The following is a 24,003-nucleotide window of genomic DNA, read 5'->3' as shown; positions in this document are numbered from 1 at the left end:
AGCACGGAATTATACACCAAGCTACTTACAATCCCTGTTCTTTCCTACAGATTTGAAATCATAAACTATCCCTAGATGTGCGCATGTGCTAATTCTACCGCATAAGTGGGGGGGATTTTAATATACACACGTGCCGACGCAATTACCAGTTAAACCAGTTTGTTCCCACTTTGCTCAGTTACCTCTTTTTTACCCTACCTGCCCCAACCCTTAAAATCCCACTGACTAGCCTAGTTTTTTTTGTTTTATAACTTACACACCATCTATAGCAGAAGTAAAGTTACAAGGTAGGGGACCCCGGCGCATGCTTGTGCCCGTAAATACTTATGCGCTGGTTTCCATTTAAATACCTGGAACACTCATGCCCTGCCCACACCACGCCCAGGCTCGGCCCCTTTTTTGGACTTTTTCTTTTGTGTGCATGCTGGGAGATACACGCATCCATGGACACTTCTTAAAATACGTGCACCATGCATCAGCCCAAGAGACATGTTATCTCCCTGATTTGGCACATGTAGGGCTTTTAAAATCTACCCCAAAGTGAATAGGTGGAAGTGTGGGGAGAACTGGTGGAGATGTCAGCAAACTGGTACACACATACTTTATAAAATATCTGCCTCTGTGCATAAACTGTGATAAATACATGCACATGTTACAATTCTTTCATGCCTAAAATATGTGCATGCACTTTTATAAAATAGGTATAGAAAGTATACATCTTCATGCTTTAAAAAAAATGTGCATGTAATGAAATATACTTGTGCACTTTTGAGGAAGAGATTTTATAAACTGTGCAGCTCTTACACTCAGTTTATAAAATATAGACATAACTTTGTGTGCACATACTTACATGAGTATTTGCTCACCTACATATAATGTTAAAAATTACCTTCTAAAGAAGGAAAAACAATTAGTAAAAGCTCAAATACAGTGGGAAATAAAGATAAGTACTTCTGCTCCCCATATGGAACAACACCTGACTCAGGAATGGCTAAGGATAGGGGAACTTAAACCTAAAAATGATAATTGCAGCACTGGACGCTGGACTACAGATAAGATGATATAACATGTGCCGTCCGCAGTAGACGGCATAGTACCCTCACCTTTCTACAGTGGCTCCAGCTCCTGGTTCCTCCTCACTGGCTGCGGTGGGTCGTCTGCTCCGTCCTCGGGCCTCCCCCGGTGCCTCCGGCCTTGCTGCAGTCCCCAGTGTTCCCGGTCCAGCCACCACATCCATTGCTTCTTGTTGGGCCTCTCTGCGTGGTCTGTGGAGAGAAGCTCCTTCTCAACGCCATGCCCCTCCCTAGGTGCATGTGCTCACTTTGCCGATGGTTAAGTAGGGACTGCAGCGGGAATCTAGCCACGGCCCCGAATGATGACGTCGGTGGAGCTTCAGTATTGAAGCACAGGCTCCGCTCCCTAGCTTTGCCTTTGCAACAGGTCTCCTTGTTTGTCAAGTACTCATTGCCTCCTAGAGATTCGTCTTACTCCTACGTTCCTGTTCCTCGTTGTTCCTGGTTCCTGTCTCCTTTTCCTGTCTTGCTCCATACCTCCGATTGCTTACATGGACTTTGATTCTGCTTCACCTGACCACACCTTTGACTCTCTCCAAGCCCGGACCTCTGCTTCGTCTGACCACACTACTGCTTATCTCCAGACCCAGACCTCTGCTTTGCCCGACTATGCTATTGCCTATTTCCAGAACCAGACCTCTGCGTCGCCCGACTACACTACTTATCTCCAGACCCAGACCTCTGCTTCGCCCGACTATGCTACTGCCTGTCTCCAGACCCAGACCTCTGCTTCGCCTGACTATGCTATTGCATATCTCCAGACCCAGACCTCCGCATCATTTGACTATGCTTGACTATCTCCGGGATCAGACCTCAGCCTTGCTTGCCACTGCCTCTGGATTGCCGCCAGCCCTGACTCAAGCCTGTTCCTCATCGCTTCTCCAGCTTACGTCCTGGACTTGGTCTACTCAGGCTTCAGCCTGCTCTTGCTCGGGTGCCCCCTGTCTGCTTCTGTTCCTTTGGCGGCCAAGTCTCCAGGACACTACCTTGTCCAGTGTAAGACCGTACCATCTCTCACCTTCTGTCTCTGGGCTGAACCGATCTCCACATCGACTACATACAGAGGACCACCTAAGTCCAGCATGCCCCGGCACCCAAAGGCTCAACCCGCGGGGAACGAGGACTGGTATTGGTGAAGCTCCAGCTGGCCTCTGTTCATCAGCCCACTCCGCCTGCCGTCATTGGGGATCCATAGGTCCCTACCTACGGGTTGAGCCAACCCCACCTCGGCCCAAGGGTCCACCTATGGCGCAACAGGTTGCAAAGGCCATGGACTCGGTGGAGCCACGTGCCCTCCAGGCCATTCTTGGCCTGGCATCCAAGGTACAAGAACAGCAGCAGTTTCTTGAGGCACTGGCCTCTTCCATTGATCGTCTCCATGCCCGGCTTGATGCCCTTACCAGCAATCCAGTCCCTACACCGGCTCCTCCTCATCCACAGCCATCATCATCAATGCCTCGAGCCCTGCTGGCCCTACCAGCACCCCCACACTTCAACGGTGACTCCAAGCTCTGCAGAGGGTTTATCAACCAATGCTATATGCAATTCGCTCTGCAGCCTTCTTCCAGCCTTCTTCCAGGACGAATTAATCAAGGTCAACTTTATCCTGTCTCGTGTTTAGGGGAAGGTGCTGGCTTGGGCTTCACCCCTCTGGGAGCGATCGGACTCACTCCTAAGGGAGTTGCCCCAGTACATGGCTGTGTTTTGACGGACCCTTGATGATCCTGGGTGGCATGTTGTGGCAAGCACCAACTTGTTACATTTTCGTCAAGGTCAAAGAAGTCTTTTCGACTATACCATTGAGTTTCAGACTTTGGTTTCTGAGCTTGCCTGGCCTGAAGACTGCCTATGAGCTATCTACCTGGATGGACTTTCTTTGCAGCTGAAGGATGAGTTGGCTCAAGACCGCCCTATCCCCAATCGTGGAGGCGTCCACTTCAACTTGAAATGGGCAGTTCGAGTCTGGGTGATGAAGACAAGACCACGCCTGGAAGGCTTCTTTAAGGTGGTAGAAGGCTATTATGGCTTCCGGAGTCCAATTTCGAGTGTCTTGGCCCTTGCGAGTCAATAACAGTCAGAGGGGCAGCCAGAGTGGAATAGTGTGGAATAAAAAAGCGATAATAATTTAGGGATCCCAGGAAATGCTGGGGAGTTTTAAGACCCATGGGTTGCGGCCAATCCTGGATTCCTTTCAACTTAGCAGGGTCCATAGAGAATCCTTGTTGGGAAATAATATATCCGAGGAAAAGCAGACTGGATTTCTTGACTTCGACTTCACCTGACTATGCTATTGCCTATCTCCAGACCCAGACCTGCACATCGTTTGACTACGCTTGACTATCTCTGTGATCAGACCTCCATCCTTGCTTGCCACTGCCTCTGGATTGCTGCCAGCCCTGACTCAAGCCTGTTCCTTGACAGGCTTGAGTCAGCTTACCTCCTGGACTTGGTCTATTCAGGCTTCGGCCTGCTCTTGCTCGGGTGCCCCCTGTCTGCCTCCATTTCTTTGGCGCCTGTGTCCCCAGGACACTACCTTGTCTAGTGTAAGACTGTACCATCTCTCACCTGCTGTCTCTGGGCTGAACCAATCTCCACATTGACTACATACAGAGGACCACCTCCAGCCGGCCCCAGCACCCAAAGGCTCAACCCGCGGGGAACAAGGGCTGGTATTGGTGAAGCTCCAGCTGGCCTCTGTTCATCAGCCCATTCCGCCTGCCAATGGTGGGGACCTGTAGGTCCCTACCTACGGGTTGTGTCAACCCCACCTCGGCCCAAGGGTCCACCTCCGGTGCAACAGATGATTCACAGCCAGCATAGAAAAGAATGGCAAAACACATAAAATACAGTACTGCAGACAGTTACACTTGCCATTATAGGGTATCACATGCTGAAATCTGAAGGTTTATGAAGCATAAGTCAACACAGCTCATCCGCTGGAAACTGCAAAAGACTATAACATGAGTTTACCAGAAAAGCACTGGGATTATGACTCTGAAAGAAGTGTAGAGAATTAAGACGTTTTGATCACCTGGGATAATTGATAAAAAGCTCAATGCAAGAAAACTGGATATTGTGGTAAAGGAAAAAAGCACAAGAACAGCATTGCTCATAGAAGTGTCACTACCAAGCAACTAATCTGTGAAACATATAGAGATAGGGAAATGGCCTGATTAAAAAGAAGTTCCATGCACATTTTGATATGCTTCCTATAAATATTACATTCTATGAACTCTGGAAGGAAGTACTAGGGATGTGCACAACTTTTTTTTCGGTTCGTTTTCAGGTTCGGGTTTGGGGGTGGACAATTTCGGTCCATTCCCCGAATACGGAAACATTTTTGTTTCACTTTCGGAAACGGACCGAAAAAAAAACTACCCCAACCCTTCAAATTTACTTAATTACAACCCACCCCACCATCCCGATCCCTCCCCCCCAGACTTACTGAAAGCCCTAGTGGTCCAGCGGGGTCCCAGGAGCTATCTCTCCCTCTTGGGCTATTGTCTGCCACAAATCAAAATGGCGCCAGTGGCCCTTTGCCCTTACCATGTGATGGGGCTATTGGTGCCATTGGTCGGCACCGGCCATCCATTGCTCCTACCATGTGACAGGGGCCGACAATGGCACCGGTAGCCCCTATCACATGGTAGGAGCAATGGATGGCCGGTGCCGACCAATGTCACCAATAGCCCCATCACATGGTAAGGGCAAAGGGCCACCAGTGCCATTTTGGTTCTTGGCAGGCTTGACGGCCCGAGAGCAGAAGATCGCTCCCGGGACCCCTGCTGGACCACCAGGGCTTTCAGTAAGTCTTGGGGGGGATCGGGATGGTGTGCGGGGTGTAATTAAGTACATTTGAAGGGTTGGGTTTGGGTTGTTTTTTTTAATAAATGTGCCCCTCCTCCCCTTGCTAACCCGAAAACAAATTTTTTCCCGAAGTTCGGGAAAAACTCCGGGTCAGGATTTGGGTCTCCCGAACAGGACGAATTAGGCAATTTCTTTGAAATTTCCTAATTTGTTCTAAATGAATGCACATCCCTAGGAAGTACTATGTAATAAAAAATAAGTATTAAGTAGGGCATTAGCAGTCAATTTGAGAGATTGAAATCATATCCAAAGCTCCTTGGCTTATAAGTGAGGTTTACTTCTGTAATTGTTTGTGTTAAAACTAAATCATTTGGAGACATTACCTCTGTGAGAGATGAGTTATGCATGTGTTCAGTTCATATGTAAAATAATATAGCTGTTCAAAGTTACCAGTCCAAATCACTATTGATATAGTGGATATATATATTTTTAGAGAATTATTGAAGAATACTTTTATTTTTAACAATATCTGCTACCATTTTGCCCAGCACCAATTTCAGGCCTACTAGTCTATAGTTTCACAGATCCCCCTGGAGTCCTTTTGTAGAAACTGGCATTAGATTGTCCAGCCTTCAGTTCTTAGGTACTGTGGCTGTTTTTAATGCTAGGTTACAGATTACTAGTTACAGATCTGCAATTTCATATTCGTGTTCTTTCAGAAAATAAAAATAAACTCTGAAGTGAATACTATCTAGTCCTGGTGATTTGTTATTTTTTGATTTGCTCTATTACATCTTCCATTTTCACAATGATTTGCTTTGCTTTCTCTGAATCACTACCATCAAAGAACATTACTGAGGTGGATAATTACCCTACACCTTCCTTGGTAAAGACCGAAGCAAAGAATTCAGTTTCAACAGCTAGAATTATTGATAAATCTGAAGCCCTTCATTATAATTTACTACTCAAACTTTTCTATGTTTTTATCCAATTAAAAATATATTTTAATCCCTTTTGTCTCATTTACTGATGTGCAAAAGAAAAAGGGGCATGTTTATAATTACCATACCATGTGCTGCAGTAAACTTTTTATGAATGGGAGAGAGAGAGAGAGAAGCCATATATAAAGCTGTCACAGTATGCAATTATTTATATGCCTATTAAAGATGTAAATTGGAACCAGTATCGTTTTGGATTCCGGTTCTGATTCACATCGTGACATTTTTATCTTGCAGTCTGATCGGGTTTTTTTTTATCGGCTGCGCCCGAGCCGATAACCAAAAAATACTCTTTAAAATGAGTTTGTTAGTATACCCCCACCCTCCGGACCCCCCTCATTTTAAAGGGTCAGGTTGTGTTTTTAGGTTGTGTCCTTTCTTCCCGCCTCCCCCCCCCCCCATAACGATAAGAAAACCCACTAAATTAATCGTGGGGTTTCCTATCGCTATCGGGGACCCCCCGATATCTGACGATATTGAAAATATCGGACGATATTTTCAATCGTCAGATAAACGATTCACATCCCTAATGCCTATAGAGGGTCATCTAATAGCTTGAGATGAGATGTTGGTAGTGGTTTATATCAAGCAGAGTGAGATGTATGAACAGCACAGTACACCTCAGTGAAGATCTGATGTCATTTGGGGTGAGGAAAGTCTCACAAAGATGACATTTCTACTATGTTCTCTCACCCTAGCTTGATGGACTCAGTACCATCAAGAAAGGGCGAGAAAACATAGTACAAAATGTCATCTTTGTGAGACTTTTTCCTTATATGCATCACCTTGCACTTGTCCACATTAAATTTCATCTTCCACTTGGATGCTCAATCTTCCATTCTTGCAAGATCCTCCTGCAATTTATCACAATCCACTTGTGATTTAACTACTCTGAATAATTTTGTGTTATCTGCAAAATTGATCACTTCACTTGTCTTATCCCTTACCAGATCATTTATAAATATATTTAAAAGCACCAGTCCAAGTTCAGATCCCTGAGGCACTCCACTGTTTACCTTTTTCCACTGAGAAAACTGACCATTTAATCCTACTCTCTAATTCCTGTCTTTAAATCTGTTGCCCATGACGTTTTAGTTTTCTTAGAAGCCTCTCATCTGGATAAGTGGCAGCCACTAAACGTGGCCAGATATTCAGAGTGATGTTCAGAGTGATTTGGGAAATATTCAGCTCTGTTTCACAGAAATGTTTTCCTTTGCATTATATTTCAAATAGCTCCTAATTCTAAAATGAGTTGAAATCTTTAAAAATCCAAATTTTAAATATTCATGTCTGACCAATATAATATTCCTTATTTCAGGGTATTTTTATTTTCATTATTTTTTGGGGGGTGGGGGAGCATTAATGTTAGAGTGTTTGGTTATATTAGAAGAAACCTGAGGCTAGTCTTGCAATTTTTTAGATAATCTTGTATTTAAATGAAGATGTTACTTGATTCTTGATTTGAGACATGCTGTTATAAATAACTAATAATCTTACCTCTTTATTTGTGATTTGTTTGCATTCTATTCAGTACAGTGTTAGCTGCAAGATACATTTTCTGGAATTGAGTGTCTTGTTTCTCTAATTTGCATTAATCCCACAGTACAAATCATTTGGATGGTAACATTAGGAGTTACCATCCAGGAAAGGTGTCCCAATGGATAATACATTGAAATTGGCTGCTCAGTGTGGTGCAGCGGTCAAAAAAGAAAACAGAATGTTAGGAATTATTAGGAAGGGAATGGTGAAGAAAACAGAGAATGTCATAATGCCTCTGTATTGCCCCTTGGTGAGACCGCATCTAGAATACTGTGTGCAATCCTGGTCACTGCATCTCAAATAGATATAGTTGCAATGGAGAAGGTACAGAGAAGGGCAACCAAAATGATAAAGGGCATGGAACAGCACCCCTATAAGGAAAGGTTAAAGAGGTTAGGGCTGTTGAGCTTGGAGAAGAGAGGGCTGAGGAGTCATATGATCGAGATCTGTAAAATCATGAAAAGACTTGAATGGGTAAATGTGAATCGGTTATTTACTCTTTCAGATAATAGAAGAACTAGGGGGCACTCTATGAAGTTAGTAAGTAGCACATTTAAATAAATCAGAGAAAATTCTTTTTCACTCAACGCACAATTAAGCTCTGGAATTCATTGCCAAAGTATGTGGTAAAGACAGTTATTTTAGCTGGGTTTAAAAAAGGTTTGGATACATTACTGGAGAAGTCCATAAACTGCTATTGATTAATTGAAACTTGATTTATTTATTTAACAATTTTATATACCGAGGTTCTGGTAACAATGTTACTAATCACTTCGGTTTACATATAACTTTGGGATGACTTAATACGTGTGTCTTACAGAGAACAAGGAAATGAAGAACTGGGAAATAATTAAATTACATAACACATTATGAAAAACAACATTTTAAATAACTGAATTCTAACATACTAGCGATTCGGAATAGCGATTTAGGGAATAGGCACTGCTATTACTGGCATTAGTAGCATGGGATCTACAATATTTAATGTCTGCTTACTTGTCAGGTACTTGTAACCTTTGTGGCCATTTTTGAAACAGGATGCTGTTCTTGAATGACCCTTATTCTGACCCACTAAGGCAACTTCCTATACTCTTATGTTCTTATGGATGTTTCAGGGAGGAGTTATTTATCCTGCTAACTTTGGTTTTTCCTTCACTTTTTCAATGCCAGGAATCCTCTGGGCATTACCAGGGCAAATTGGCCTGTCTGAAAAAAGTACACATAGGGTTCATATTAACATGCATATATTTAGCTGTACTAAAAGGTGGTGTTTCTTTGGGTGTGTTTAGGTTGGAGGCATAAAACAGCCCTTCTATTTGGCATTTTCAAAAAGTAAATGTGCTATTTTACCCCTCCTTCAGTCGCCCAGACAATAACACGTGCAAAGTGCTGCTACAACCTAGAGTTTGCTATCGCGCTATAGTTTTTAATTAGTTCTAGCATTACGTTACTTTTGGAGCTCAGTCATGAATTCAGATTTATTTAAAGTTAAGCTTTGAGGATCACTTTATTTTATTATTTATTTATTTATTTATTAGATTTTATATACCGCCGCTCATCAAGGATATCACGTCGGTGTACATAGAACAAGTACATGCGCCAGGGCGTTTGACAATAAACGAGTTAGAACATAGGCAGGTTAAGATATGATATAAAGATATAATATAACGAACATTGGTATGTAGAAATGTACAGAGTAATTAAATGATATTTATAGGGAATAAATAATGAAAAGGGTAACATAATATAATATAGTATAACATAACTAATAAACAACGAGAGTATGGAGTAACAGAATATATACATGATAATATGTTTTGGAACATATGACTAGGAGGATGTAACCAGGGTAATCGTAGCAGAATGCGATAATTCTGAATATGAGAAAGGGGAAAGGGGGGCAAGGACAGGGAGGGGGGAGTAGAAGGGAAGAGGAGAAACAAGATTAAGGAGAAGGGATGAGGGTGAGGAACAGGTTTAGGGAGTAAGCGGTAGGGGGTGGGGGTAAAGGGTAGGGGGTAAGGGGGTAAGGGGGGGAGAAACAAGTTAAGGGAGTAGGGGTAGGAAATTGAAAGGGAATAGAGATGGAGATTAGGTGGTCAAAGGTGTAGGTTTTAGGTAATGTGAGTTGTAATGTGATTTTGCTGCTATGTAAACTGTTTACACTATATAAATATGAAGCTATAAATAACCTGTTTGTAAGATAATTTTTCTTATATGCTGAAACCAGCTTTGAGTAAATTCTTTATTATATAAGGCAGAAAATAAATTCAAGCATTACATAAAGTTAACCGGATAAGTTAGACCTGCTAAATAGCAGGTCTAAAGTTAGCCAGATAAGACTTATGAGGATAGCTAGCAACTTATTTTGGATATTCAGCAGCAAAGCAATGCTACTGAATATCCTGTGTGAATTAGTCAGATAAGCCTTATCCAGCTTACTCACTTAAATGTTTATTATTGAATATCTATCCTAGAGAGTCAAATATTGCCGGACAGTGAGCTATCTATGGGACTCAAGAATTTTGCTGAATTGAGACCAAGAGCTTTTATTTGATCTCAAAATATTTGGTTTACTCATCAGTAAAAAAAATTGTAAATATAAGGAAATGTACTCAAAATAAGTAAAATATTTTACAAAATAATTTACAAAAATAATTAAATATTTGGGTTTTTTTAAATGTGGTGGTTTCATCCTACTCTTCTGGGCTTCCAGATCTATTAGAACTGGTTTCTATAGTGATTATTATGCCATGAGACTTCATTCATAGCTATTATACCTATGGAGGTCCATATTCAAAAGCATTTAGCCAGTAACTCAGAACTTAGCCAGTTAAATGAATATTTGGGTGCTTATCCGGCTAAATTCTATCTGGCTAATAAGATAACCAGCTAGAATTTAGCTGGCCAAGTTAAGGGCACTCTGGGGATGTAACTGGAAGGAGTTGAGTTAGCCGGTTAAGGCCTGGATTTATCAAAATGTACTAAATATCGCATGCGATAGGAAAAGAGGTAGTTTTATGGTAATAGGCTGTTTATTACAATAATACCTATGCAAAGTGCTATCTTAGCACAAATTGTGATAACTTTTTCATACTTTGTGATGTGCCAGAATTGATGTATTTCCAGTAGTTTAAGGAGAGAGAGAGAAAGAGAGAGACAGAGAGAGAGAGAAAGAGACTAGCCATACTGTCCTCACGATAGATAGGTATTTATATCTCTATGGGAGGTCCACTTAGTCACTCGAGGTGAGGTTTAGGTATTAGTGTAGGGGTTAGGGGCCACTTTGACATTCAAAGTGAGACGTACGAACAGATCAGTGCTCTCTTGTGAAGATTTCATGAACTTCAGAGTGAGGAAACTCACCCAAAGATGAGATTTGAGCAATGTTCTCTCAACTTAGCTTGATGTTACCCAGTTAGAGAGTCTCGTTCTCTCTCTCCCTCTCTCTCTCTCTCTCCAAGAGCTCAAAACAGCATGTGCGAAAAACATTGCAACCATGATAAAGCCCTATCACATGGCTTTACACAAATGAAAAAGGTGTAGTTAAAGCTGTGTGATACAGCTTTGCAAAACTGTGAGCCCAGCCCACTTGGCCAAAATATCCTCCCCTTTTTTCTCATTTGCATTGCACCAAACATTTTTTGCCTGCAAAAACGCCTTAACGCATGCAAAAACGCCCCTAAGTTAGCTGACTAATTACGATATTCAGAGTTAGCCAGATGACATAGCCAACTAAGACTGGTTGGGCCAAAGAGCTAACCTAAAGTTAGGAGATTATAGTTAGCCAGCAAACTTTAAGAAAGCCAGCTATATTCAATAGTGCGGTTTCACTGTTGAATATACCTCCAAAGTTAGCCAGATAGCTGAAATGTATCTGAATATGGACCATATGCTTTCCTTCCCTACCCAGTTTTAATCTCCCTTGATTCTAACCCAGACATCATAGTGTCAGTCCTTAAGCCAGGAGCCCCAGACAATGTCTTTCTCCCAAATCTGGCATATGTGTGCCTTGAATCTGGTCAATAGATATTGTGTTCAGCAATGGATGAGACTCCCCTCAAAAGCAGTGAATAGTGCCTCCATAACATCCCAGTCCCAACCTGTCCCAGTTGCAGCAGCCCGATCTGGGATCCAAATTGATGTCTCACGCATGGCTGGGCACACCACTACCACTGATCCAGCAGGCTGGACCCCCACGTTCAAGTAACTCAAAGCAATTTTGAAATTGTTTTTGCTTCAGGAAGTACCTTGGAAAAAAGTCACCTTATTTTTAAATTTTATCAAATATTGACAAATTACTTCCATGAATTAAGATTTTAAAACTAGACAACATATATTTTCCTTGCACAGTAGTTCTGCAAAGTATAATTAAATATATTTTTGTTCTACATATTAATTTGACCTTAGATATTTGTTAGCAATCAATTCCCTGGCTTGTACTATTTGTCAGAGTCATTCTTTTCTTCCCCCTCACAGAAAAAAAAAAAAAGAAAGGAACCAGTTTGTTCAACCTATCCAAAGATGTCTAGACCTAGACTTCTGCTTAGGTCATTAACCAGTGAAAGATACTGATAGAGAAACAGAATCTCACATCATTAGTACTAAATATGCCATTTAGCTTTATTTTCCAAGGAAAGTGAAAAGACGCCTGCATTTTGAGGGACTAATTGACAGAGGTGTAGAAATACGAAGTAACTAAAATCAGCGAAGAGGCAAAATGAGGGAAATTAAACCTGAATCTCGCACTGTTTATAGCAACTTTGTGTTCTCGAAGCGCACATTTAAACATAGCACTGACATGCTCAGATAGATAACGCGGCGGTATTTAAGTCTGTGCCATTGTTTACACTCTGTCACCTAAATAGATGAGTCTGTTTGAAATGCAATTTAACAGTAGGTATTTCAATAACATTTAGAACAGCTTAGAATAGTGGAAATTTCCTGTCAATTTGAAGAACGAGAACAATCCACTATTCCCTTCTATAGCAGAGATACCATAAGAAATCTAGTATTATATCACGTAATTGTGAGAAAACCCCTGATCTACATGGTTAGAGAAAATCCCATCTTCTTATTCTACAATATAGATGCAAATGGGGTAGTGATAGAATAAAGCTTAGCACTATTCTGTTCTACAGCATGCACTCTTCTGTTTTACAGCAGTGAAATGGTAAGAAATAGATTGTGGTCAGCTGTTCAACCAGAGAACTTATAAGCAGTTGAGGAGCACCGTTCTCGATCCATGGCTGCAAACATTTTTCCAATTGCTTGCATGATCTGTTACCAAAGATATAAACCTCTTCTGTGAAGTTACTGAGACCAGTAAATGGCCAAAAGTTTACAGCCCAAGAGACACAGAGCCAATGGTAATTGTGTCTGCCTGTGAAACTGTTAAGACGTTCTGATCTATCCATTACCATGGGTGTACATTAAAAATGGGTGTACATTAAAAATGTAAAAATTTTCTTTGCAGTTTTTGTTGTTTTGTTTAATGTTTGTTTCTGATCATTTTGTTTATTTGAAATAAAATAAACATTATAAGGAAAAGGAAGAAAAGAGAAATGAAACTAGGGTGGCGGATTTTCCCTATTCCCGTCCCTAATATGAAGAGACCCTGGACTCACCTCTCACCCTCACACTCTTTCTCTCACATACATAAATAACTATATAAAAACACCAGTTTTGGAGGTCAAATGCCGCAACTTTAATACAATCAAGTACCTGAGGCAAACAACATAATCATTATATATATAAACTGCAGAAAAAACTCCAACAAACTGGCCCTGGTAGGTCAACCACCACAGACCAGCAGTTAACACTTCCCCCATGGTCACTTGACCATAAGCACCCACCACAACCAACAAGGAACCATTCACCCTCAAGGCTGAACCCAGATCCAACAGCACAATACAACCCCAAGAAACACCAAATTATATAAAGTTTACATTTCCTGCTCGGGTACCCCGCCATAGCCTCATACAATCAATGGACCTTGACCGATGGCATAGGATATCATCAATGGCCTCCTGCGATAAATCAAATCTAGATCAACGTCTGACAGATGAACTAAATCTTTCCTAAAAAAATCCCAGGCAATGCTCCCAGGACCACTGATAGTGAATATGAGCACGACCTTGAGAACTTAGCCAGGAGCCAATTTGATGATTTACTTTTTTAAGGCTTCTGCTCTACATAGCCTGACCATCAAATTTAGACCTACCAACACAACAAGGAAAAAGGAAGCAGTTGAAAAAGAAATGCAAAGTCCTTGAGCGCCACTTCTATTTGTTGTGTTTCAGGCATTGTGGACCCTTGGTCGCAATGGAGATGACTCCGCCCACGGGGAGGAGCCCCATGGGGAACCACTGCTATAGGCTGACACAGTTAGCAGACACAGAATGGATAGAGTCTGTATTGTACTGCTGTAAATAGATGATAAAGCAGGAAGGTAAGGCACTGATCCACGAGGTGCCAATACGCTCAACAGGCTCAGAAGTATATTCTCACCCAGATGTTCATGATAGGCAGGAGCCCGCAGTGCGGGTAATGCCGTGGCTGGTGGGTGGAGTTGGAGCGCCAGTTCTTAGAGGTACTCATAGAGTGAAGGCATCTTCCTGATGGTAGAATGGTGGGACCAAAGGTCCACGGTGCAGGATATGAAAAAGATAGGCCCTCGAGGAGTGAGTACCCAATGGTCCAATATTAGGGATGTGAATCGTTTTTCAACGATTAAAATTATCGTCCGATAATGTTTATATCGTCTTAAATCGTTATAGAACACGATACAATAGAAATTCTAACGATTTATCGTTAAAAATCGTTAAATCGTGTTAGTGCGCACTAACTCGAGTTAGTGCGCACTAACTCGATTTAGTGCGCACTAACTGAAAATGATACAAATAAACACTTTCCAGGTCACTGAAGGTCAGTTAGGAATGAATATGTGTTCCTATTGGCTGGCTGCCCTCTTATCTATTGATGTTACCAAGGTTACCACTGAGGTGATGGTTGGGGGGATGGGAAATGGAACTGGAAACTAACGAACACCAACAGAAAATGAAACAAAGTGTTCACACTTCCCAGGTCAGTAAAGGTCACTTAGGAATGAATATGTATGTATGTATTCCTATTGGCTGGCTGTGCTCTTATCTATTGATGTTACCAATATGGTTGGGGGGATGTGAAATGGAAACAGTTGGAAGCTTGACAAAAAAAGTAATGTAATGATCAGCACTCACGTGACTAGAACTTGTTTGTTTATTATTTTTGTTAGCAGGCACCTGAAATGCTAGTGCATGTTGAATTTGCCAATCACTGTGCATTTTAGAAAGGTGGTCCTGGCTGGAACTGTACACAGTTCAAATATATGTAATTGATTGTTGGTAAGTGTATTTTTTAAGTAGCCACACTGGCACCAGTATGTTTACTTTTCCTCCTACTTAACTCACTAGCTCAGCTTTGTAAGAAGGGCTTCTCTGCTTGTGTGTTGTTTTTGTTTGGTGTGAGGAGAGCAGAAACATCAGATCTTTATTCAATCTACTACAGTCATCTCTTACAGTGCCCTATCCCTATTAATACCAGGAGTGTTGTGATCTTCCTGCACACAGTGCCCTAACCCTGATACCAGTCTGAGACAGCTCCCTCCTTGCATTACTAGTGAGAGGCTGGCTTCACAGACAGGGGGGAGCTGCCTGACCCTCACTCCTGACTTCCCCCATGTCCCAGCTAGTGAATGGTGTGTGGGTGAGGGGGGGGGGAGGATGGTGAAGTCTGAGACAGCTCCCTCCCTGCATTACTAGTGAGAGGCTGGCTTCACAGACAGGGGGGAGCTGCCTGACCCTCACTCCTGACTTCCCCCATGTCCCAGCTAGTGAATGGTGTGTGGGTGAAGGGGGGGGGGGGAGGATGGTGAAGTCTGAGACAGCTCCCTCCCTGCATTACTAGTGAGAGGCTGGCTTCACAGACAGGGGGGAGCTGCCTGACCCTCACTCCTGACTTCCCCCATGTCCCAGCTAGTGAATGGTGTGTGGGTGAGGGGGGGGGGTGGATGGTGAAGTCTGAGACAGCTCCCTCCCTGCATTACTAGTGAGAGGCTGGCTTCACAGACAGGGGGGAGCTGCCTGACCCTCACTCCTGACTTCCCCCATGTCCCAGCTAGTGAATGGTGTGTGGGTGAGGGGGGGGGGGAGGATGGTGAAGTCTGAGACAGCTCCCTCCCTGCATTACTAGTGAGAGGCTGGCTTCACAGACAGGGGGGAGCTGCCTGACCCTCACTCCTGACTTCCCCCATGTCCCAGCTAGTGAATGGTGTGTGGGTGAGGGGGGGCGGGGGGAGGATGGTGAAGTCTGAGACAGCTCCCTCCCTGCATTACTAGTGAGAGGCTGGCTTCACAGACAGGGGGGAGCTGCCTGACCCTCACTCCTGACTTCCCCCATGTCCCAGCTAGTGAATGGTGTGTGGGTGAGGGGGGGGGGAGGATGGTGAAGTCTGAGACAGCTCCCTCCCTGCATTACTAGTGAGAGGCTGGCTTCACAGACAGGGGGGAGCTGCCTGTCCCTCACTCCTGCCTTCCCCCATGTCCCAGCTAGTGAATGGTGTGTGGGTGAGGGGGGGGGGGTGGATGGTGAAGTCTGAGACAGCTCCCTCCCTGCATTACTAGTGAGAGGCTGGCTTCACAGACAGGGGGGAGCTGCCTGACCCTCACTCCTGACTTCCCCCATGTCCCAGCTAGTGAATGGTGTGTGGGTAAGGGGGGGGGGGGAGGATGGTGAAGTCTGAGACAGCTCCCTCCCTGCATTACTAGTGAGAGGCTGGCTTCACAGACAGGGGGGAGCTGCCTGACCCTCACTCCTCCGGGGTATTGTGATCTTCCTGCACACAGTGCCCTATCCCTGATACCAGGGGTGTTGTGATCTTCCTGCATGCAGTGCCCTATCCCTATTAATACCAGGAGTGTTGTGATCTTCCTGCATGCAGTGCCCTATCCCTATTAATACCAGGAGTGTTGTGATCTTCCTGCATGCAGTGCCCTATCCCTGATATCGGGATGTGTGCAAGAAGATCACAACACCCCCGGTATCAGGAATAGGGCACTGTGTGCAGGAAGATCACAACACCCCCAGTATCAGGAATAGGGCACTGTGTGCAGGAAGATCACAACACCCCTGGTATTAGGGATAGGGCACTGTGTGCAGGAAGATCACAACACTCCTGGTATTAATAGGGATAGGGCACTGTGTGCAGGAAGATCACAATACCCCTGGTATCAGGGTTAGGGCACAAGTTCTAGTCACATTGACTGATCACATTACTTGTTTTGTCAAGCTACCAACTGTTTCCATTTCCCATCCCCCATATACTGTCAGTAGGAAACTTGGTAACATGAATAAATAAGAGGGCAGCCAATAGGAATACATATTCATTCCTAAACTGACCTTAACTGACCTGAAAAGTGTCAAATTGTATCATTTTCAGTTAGTGCGCACTAACTCCCAGTTAGTGCGCACTAACTCCCGTTAGTGCGCACTAACTCGAGTTAGTGCGCACTAATCGGAAAAAACGATTTTTAACGATTTTTTAACTAAAAAATCGTGCCTAAGACGATTTTCTTGCCCTGCCACACGATTTCTATCGTTAAGACGATATGGAAAATGATTCACATCCCTATCCAATATCCTGGAAATGAATAAGAGAAAAGACCCTCAAGGAGCGGATGTCTAGGTTAGTGAGGACCCCGAAGGGAAGTTGGAAGTGAGAGACCCCCGAGGAGCGGGTGTCTAGAGCTTCTGCTGAAGCGAGGCCCTTAGCGAAAGGAGGCGTCTAAGCTAACAGCTTAGTGCAGGCAGAGTAGTGGAAGCGGAGGCTAGTTATACCTGGAGGTACTGATGTCATGCGGTGGGGCCGCCCCCAAGGTTCCCGCCATGACATATATTTGAGCATCAGAGATGTGCGCGCTCACGCCCTAGGAGGCCACAGGAGTGAGCATGGCGGATGGGGACGCCCATGCTGGTCTGGAAACGCCGAGGTCCTTGGCACTCGGCATCGGAGACAGTCATCTTGCCCAAAGAGAGAGAAAGGGGAGAAAAAGAGGTAAGGCAGAGCGGTCGCAGCCATCTGCGATCAATGGCCGCAACACTATTAACTGTCTGCAAGTCCATCTGCCCATGTCATTGCCACCCAGATACATAACCAGGAACTTCAGAGGAGCCATGGAACCAATGAGAGGACAGCAGTTGATCCTAATATATCCCACAATGCCCAAGCCAGTGCACTACAACTCCTCTGTGTCCAAGATCCAGACGCAAAAGATATGGGAAAACCCGAGCATGCTCTGAGGCCCAATGTACAGAAGAGTGGCCCACGATCCAGAGGGGAACAGCAGTGCAATGAACATCTAAAAGGCAAAAGGATAGTTAAAATCTGCTACAAATCTTCAATCACTCTCTGCACATAAGAACAATATACCCTTGACTACCTGCATTCCTTGCCCAACCAACTAGCATATGGCGAACAATAAACAACCCAGCTGGAAACCTCCAGCCATGAGCCCTTGCAAAGAATGAAAATCCTGCAAGGCGTGCCGTGACACTAGATTTAGATACCCCCCGCACCATGAACAAAAACAATATATGAAGACAACACCTTATCCTGCACTGGTCCTTCTGTCCATCCTCTCTCAGCTAGAAATTCCCACATCTTGTGATATCCATGTAAGTAAGCGCTCCAAGTAGAAGGTGCTAAAGATGCGTGCTGCAAGCTCCATGCTTCTGGATCCTAAATTTCCAAAGATAATTGGGGATTGGAGACCTGCAAGTATCAGCTTCTGGCACCAACTCCCAGAAGCAAAGAAGCTGGGAATGAAAAAGAGCATAGGTTATAGAAACATCAATCCCAGGATTGTGTCTAGTCTAAGCTGTCAAGTTCAGTCGCAAACAGCAAAACATGAATTCACAAAATAAGCCATTGTTTATTGATCACCACAACCACAGCACAATTATCACACCAGAAGATCATGTTCTTATTATAGAGTATATCCCCACAAATAACCAAGGCAACAACTCTGAGAAATAGCTCTAGAAACATAATAATTTTTGTAACTCCTGACTCTATCCAAGTCTTTGACCATCTGGCAGAATACCAAGATCCCTGTCAAAATGCCCTGAGCTGCATCCATAAACAGCTGCAAATCAGAACTCAACATTGGCTCTGACTGCCACATGGTGAATCCATTAAAGTCCTTAAAAAGGAATGTCAAACCTGGAGATTCTCATGGATATATCAGGAAACATGAATAAGGTGGGGTTAATATTCAAAAGTTGTCTATTTATCTATGTCGGCTAGACATAGCCAGCTAACTTAGATGGAATATTCAGCAGCACGGCTATGCTGCTGAATAGCCCGGGACAAATTGCTACTTAGACCTACTATTGAGCAGTTTTAACTTAGGCTGAAGATAATTTGCTACTTAGCTGCATAACATATCCAGCTAACTAGCCCACCCCGATGCTCCCATTGCCTACCCATAAACTGACTGGCCAAAGGATAACTGGATTACTCACTTATCTGGCTATCTAGTGGCCGCTGAATATAATCAGATATTCAGCAGCTGCTAATTAACCAGATAAGTCCTACTTATCTGTCTACCTGCTGGCTGCTTGTGGAAACTTTCTCCATACATCAACTGTAGCCTGAGACAAACATCTAAGAAAAATACACCCCATCTGAATTACTCTATAAGCAAAATTCAGTGATCCGACCAAAGACTGAAAGGTGTCCAAGGTGGCCTTTTTGGTCCCTAAAATATGCTGTACAATGGATTGCAATCGCAGAATCTTATCTTCTGGAAGGTGTGATATCATATCCACAGAGTTCAGTTCAATACACAGAAAGGTAAGACATGTCACTGGGCCCTCTGTCTTACTTTTGGATATGGGAATTGTAAATTGCTTGGACACACAAAAGAAAGCCTGTAGTATCCGCTTGCAGTCCTGAGAATCTGCATTAATGATAAATAAAAAATCATCCAAGTAATGAACCATATCCCCGCATCCAGCTACCCGAGTCATAACCCAATGTAAAAAGAGCTAAAAAGCTTAAAGAGAGTGCAGGATATGGCATATTCCATGGGTAAGAAGTGATCTACATAAAACTCACCCTCCCACTCAAAACCCAGCAAAGGAAAACAATCCAGGGAAATAGACAGCAATCTAAAGGAAGATTCAATATCCACTTTCGCCATTAGAGATGCCAATCCAGAACGTCACACACCTGTATTGCCAAATAAAAAGAGGAATAATACACAGTACACAAATCATGGGGGACAACGTCATTAACCAAACCACCTTCTGGAAAAGACAAACTGTGGATCAAAAGACATTTTTAGGCTCTTTCTTAGGAATCACGGCTAAAGGACAGAACACCATCTCTCAATAAGTAAATGGGCTGACACATTCCTCTTCAGTCTTTCTTGCCACCTCATCCCGATGACAGAAAACTGACTGGGAAGTAGTCACTTGCTCACCCATTGCACAGCTGAAATACGGAATGCAAAAGTCCTGTGAAAACCCCTTGAACAAATTCTTAGCTGCCTCTCTATCCAGATACATATCTAACCAAGGCTGCATGGATGCCACCTTAACAGGAGTTGCTTATCCAGTACATTATTTGTTGAAAGTCAACCCGCCTTGGCAGAGTTTCTTTGGCATTTGGTGCCAGGGTAGTCTGCACCACAGACCAAGCACATGTGCTTGAACTTACAATTGGGGTAATTGCAGGCAGATCTGTTAAAATGCCAGCATACATCCGACACGCCTGCCGACAATTTACCTGATAGATTAGATGCAACTGCTTCATGAAAGGGGCAACTCTGTACTGCCTGACTCACTGACTTCCATCCCAATCTTACTGCCTTGGAAGTCATCTGAGTAAGCCACAAACCCACATCCTGAGTGCCACATATCTTTTTCCTCCATTTTATCTCTAAATTGCTTAACATAATTGAGCCAGGCCCACCCCTCGACATGTGAGACATTGCTCAAGTCTGCAGGAACTGCCTGAGTCATCATGTATGGACTGAACCCTGAAGCCAGCTATGTGGCCATGGTAAAATATTGTGGACCAGAGAGGAACCGACACTCCAGCGGAAACTCCCAATACCCTAACCCAACGAGAAATGGTTCTGTGCATTAGGCAAACCACTACCAGTCTCATCCAAGCGATCAGTATAGATGCCTATACCTGGGGAATAGAATCCAATCCCCATGAACAATTGGCTGGCTGTCAGCAGTATAGGCCCAAAATCTGCTCCAGATAACCAAGGAGGGGTGTCCACTAGAGGCCATTGCAAAGAAGAAAAAGGAGGAAGAGGAACCTGCACATCTGGCATTGGGCCCTGGGAAAGGGGAGAGGGAGTTCACATCGAAACCAACCTGAGTAAACCAAAGTTACCCAAAGTCAAGAGCTGCTGTAACTTGCAAGGGCCGAAATGGATCCTATACCTGTGTCTCTAGGTTCTCTGAGTCCAACCCCAACCTCGTGTCATCAGGGCTAGGCACAGACCTCCAGGGTCCCTGAATGGAACCAACAGCTGCTGCCCCACTAAAGGTCACATCTCCCTCCTCTCCCCTTCCATTTACATCCACCTCGCCAATCAGCAGCCCTCCTCTTGCAAAGGGGCCCGCTGACTCAGCACTCACTGAGTCATTCACTGGATACAGTCATTCTAAATCATTCACTGTACATGGTTCCACTGTCATCCTTGAGCCTCCCCCAGCCAACTCCTCCTGCTCATGATCTCCCAGATGCCATTCCTCTACTGCTCCCAGGACCTCAGCAGCACCTGTGGAAGGCCTCACCACATGATCTACTCTCTTCCTTGGCATTTTGTGCAAATGACAAAAATACATGGGGAACATGATGAGCCAAAAAATGAAGAGAAGAGATGAAAAGAAGATCTGCTGGCCGGGAAGGGGAGTGCAGGGGATGTCCAACTATAAAAAAAAGATGGAAGGGGGGAGGAGCCCCATTCAAAGGGGTCCTCATGTGCCATGGCTAATCAGGATTGGTACTGATCTGTTGTCCAGGTGATGCACAAGGAGCTGCAGGAGGGAGTGACTTTTTTTGTTTTGTAATTGACAAACGGTGAAATAAGGAAAAAGGAAGGGGTGGGGAGATTGTACTCCTGGCTTGCCCGGGGCCCATATTATATTTGGCAGCCCAGAATAAACCTAAGCTGCCTTCCAAAAACAATATTCAACACTGCCAAAGTTACAAAATTGAAAACCTCCCCTATGCCAGCATTTCCCAACCCTCTCCTGGAGGCACACCTAGCCAGTCGGGTTTTCAGAATTGGCACAATAAATATGCATGAGATATTTTTGCATACCCTGAGTCTAAAATGTATGTAAATCTGTTTCATACATATTCATTATGGATAGCCTGAAAACCCAACTGGTTAGGTGTGCCTCTAGGAGAAGTTTGGAAACACTGCCCTCTCCTCCCCTTACTCCTCCGGACACCTATTACTCCTTATAGGTTCCCTGAAATCCAGCTGGGGCAGGAGGGATGCCCTGAAGCTGACACCATTTTGTTGTATAATCATACAGAATCTGGCCTCAGGGTCTGCCAGCTCCGTTTTCAAATCAAAAACCAGTGGGGCACTGGGGATTTCTCCTGTCTCATTTGGACATTGGAGAAACCCCCCCCCCCCCCCCCAGAAATGTAACGGCATTCAGGGAGCAGGTGTGTGGGAAGAGGGGAAAGCCCAGAGAGGTTTAATTTGTACATTTTGTGGTATTGAGTCTTTTGCATACTGGTGGCAGAATTGGAAAAGAATAGTTGCCTGCTATTTTTGAAATGAAACAAAAAAAAATCCAATGAATTTCACGGGGTTTTTGGTTTCATTTCATTTTGAAATGATATGTAAAAAAAAAACCCACACTGTTTTGTTGCATTTTTCATGTCGTTTCAAAATGAATCAGTGCAGAACCCTATCCATTACTTTGTCAATTACTAAGCAAAAGGTATACCTGGAACTGTAATCAACAGAGCCTTCTCTAGTTTTAAGTCTTCCACTAGAAATTATAAGATTGGGGCATATCATTTTTGGGATAAATTTTAGTTGCATGCAAAGAGTTTGAAGGGCTCTTTTTTTCCACCTAATGACTCTTGTTATTCCTCATCTTTCAGAAGCTACTTGATTTGAGTCATTTGCCAAAAGGAGGAGCGCTTCTGATCTGAATGTTATTTGCTTTTAGTGGTGTGGTTCCTGATCTGATCTCATTTGCCTTTAAAGGGCCCCTGATTTCTACTTGTGAGGGTTGAGTTAAGAGAAGAGGTACATTTTGTAGCCATATAAAATCTCCTCAAACAGCTAAATCCCCTGATATTCAAACCAAAGAGCAAGCAGGACACATCACCACAACAGGCAGTAAATGTCTTTCTGTCCTTCCTCTCTCCCTCAGCAGCAAACAGGTAAAGTGTTCTGGATTTCTATGGCAAACTGCATCCTTCTTTACAGTCTCCAGTCAGAGGGAAAGCTTATAGGTGTATAGAAAATGACAGCTAATAGCAGACATCAAAGACACACCTTTGCACTTAATCATAAAATATCCTCAGGCTTCACATTTTATAATTTCCTATTTACAATTCTGCAGCCTTTTTCTTTCCAAATGATAAAGATGTTTACGCTTCCCACAGTACATCAGAGCACAGTATACAGAATAATTGGGTTGGGAATGTTCAGTTAATGCCATATGATTGACTAAATGCCCCAATACTTTATAACAATTGTTATAAAGTATCCTGGTGTTCATTCTCACACTAACCAGCTCCTGTATTACAGTATTGTGGTCTTTCTTCTCACGTTAATATTGTATCACATTAACTAACTATTAGAACATAGCCAGAGATCACAATCTTGCATTATATTTTTTCTATAAATGCAGAAGAGCATCAATGAATAAAGCCCTAAAGAATTAGTAATTTAGCTAGGCCTTTGAAAAAGCAAGAAATCTATCTAGCCTCAAAATCTCAGATAATGCTGGATGAAATCTCTCCCCATCCTTAGCACTGATAATCCTAAAGAAGACCTTCTAATAGGTTTCCTTCCTATGGATTTTTAACATTGGTTCTTTATCTCACTCAGAATTGTGCTTCTCAATTTCTTTATGCTTATCAACAACGAATTCCTCCAATTCTGGTAGATTTTTCTCATCTGATGAAGCATGATTACAAGAATAATTCTACTGCTAGAAGAATGCCAAAATCTCAGAGGAAGTTTTGAAGTCTATTTTCTTCTTTAAAAATGTGCCTCATTTACCATAGAATGGAAGAGTAGATCTCCTCTATGAGCTTGATAATTAATGACAGATCAGTATAAATGTGATTTATTTCAAGAATAGTGTGTTGTAAATTATGACTAAATGATACACAAATGGAAATCACCATTTTTGTATTGTGTTCTTTTATGGTAGATTGGTTGTAATTTGACTATCCGGGAGCTCACAGAGGCCACAACATTCATGACATAAGGAATTCCATTGAAAATTCAGATTTAAAGGCCAATATAATAAAGAGCTTTAAT

Source organism: Rhinatrema bivittatum, chromosome 4 (genome assembly GCF_901001135.1).
Source record: "Rhinatrema bivittatum chromosome 4, aRhiBiv1.1, whole genome shotgun sequence".
NCBI lineage: Eukaryota > Metazoa > Chordata > Amphibia > Gymnophiona > Rhinatrematidae > Rhinatrema > Rhinatrema bivittatum.
This window is presented reverse-complemented; position numbering follows the sequence as displayed.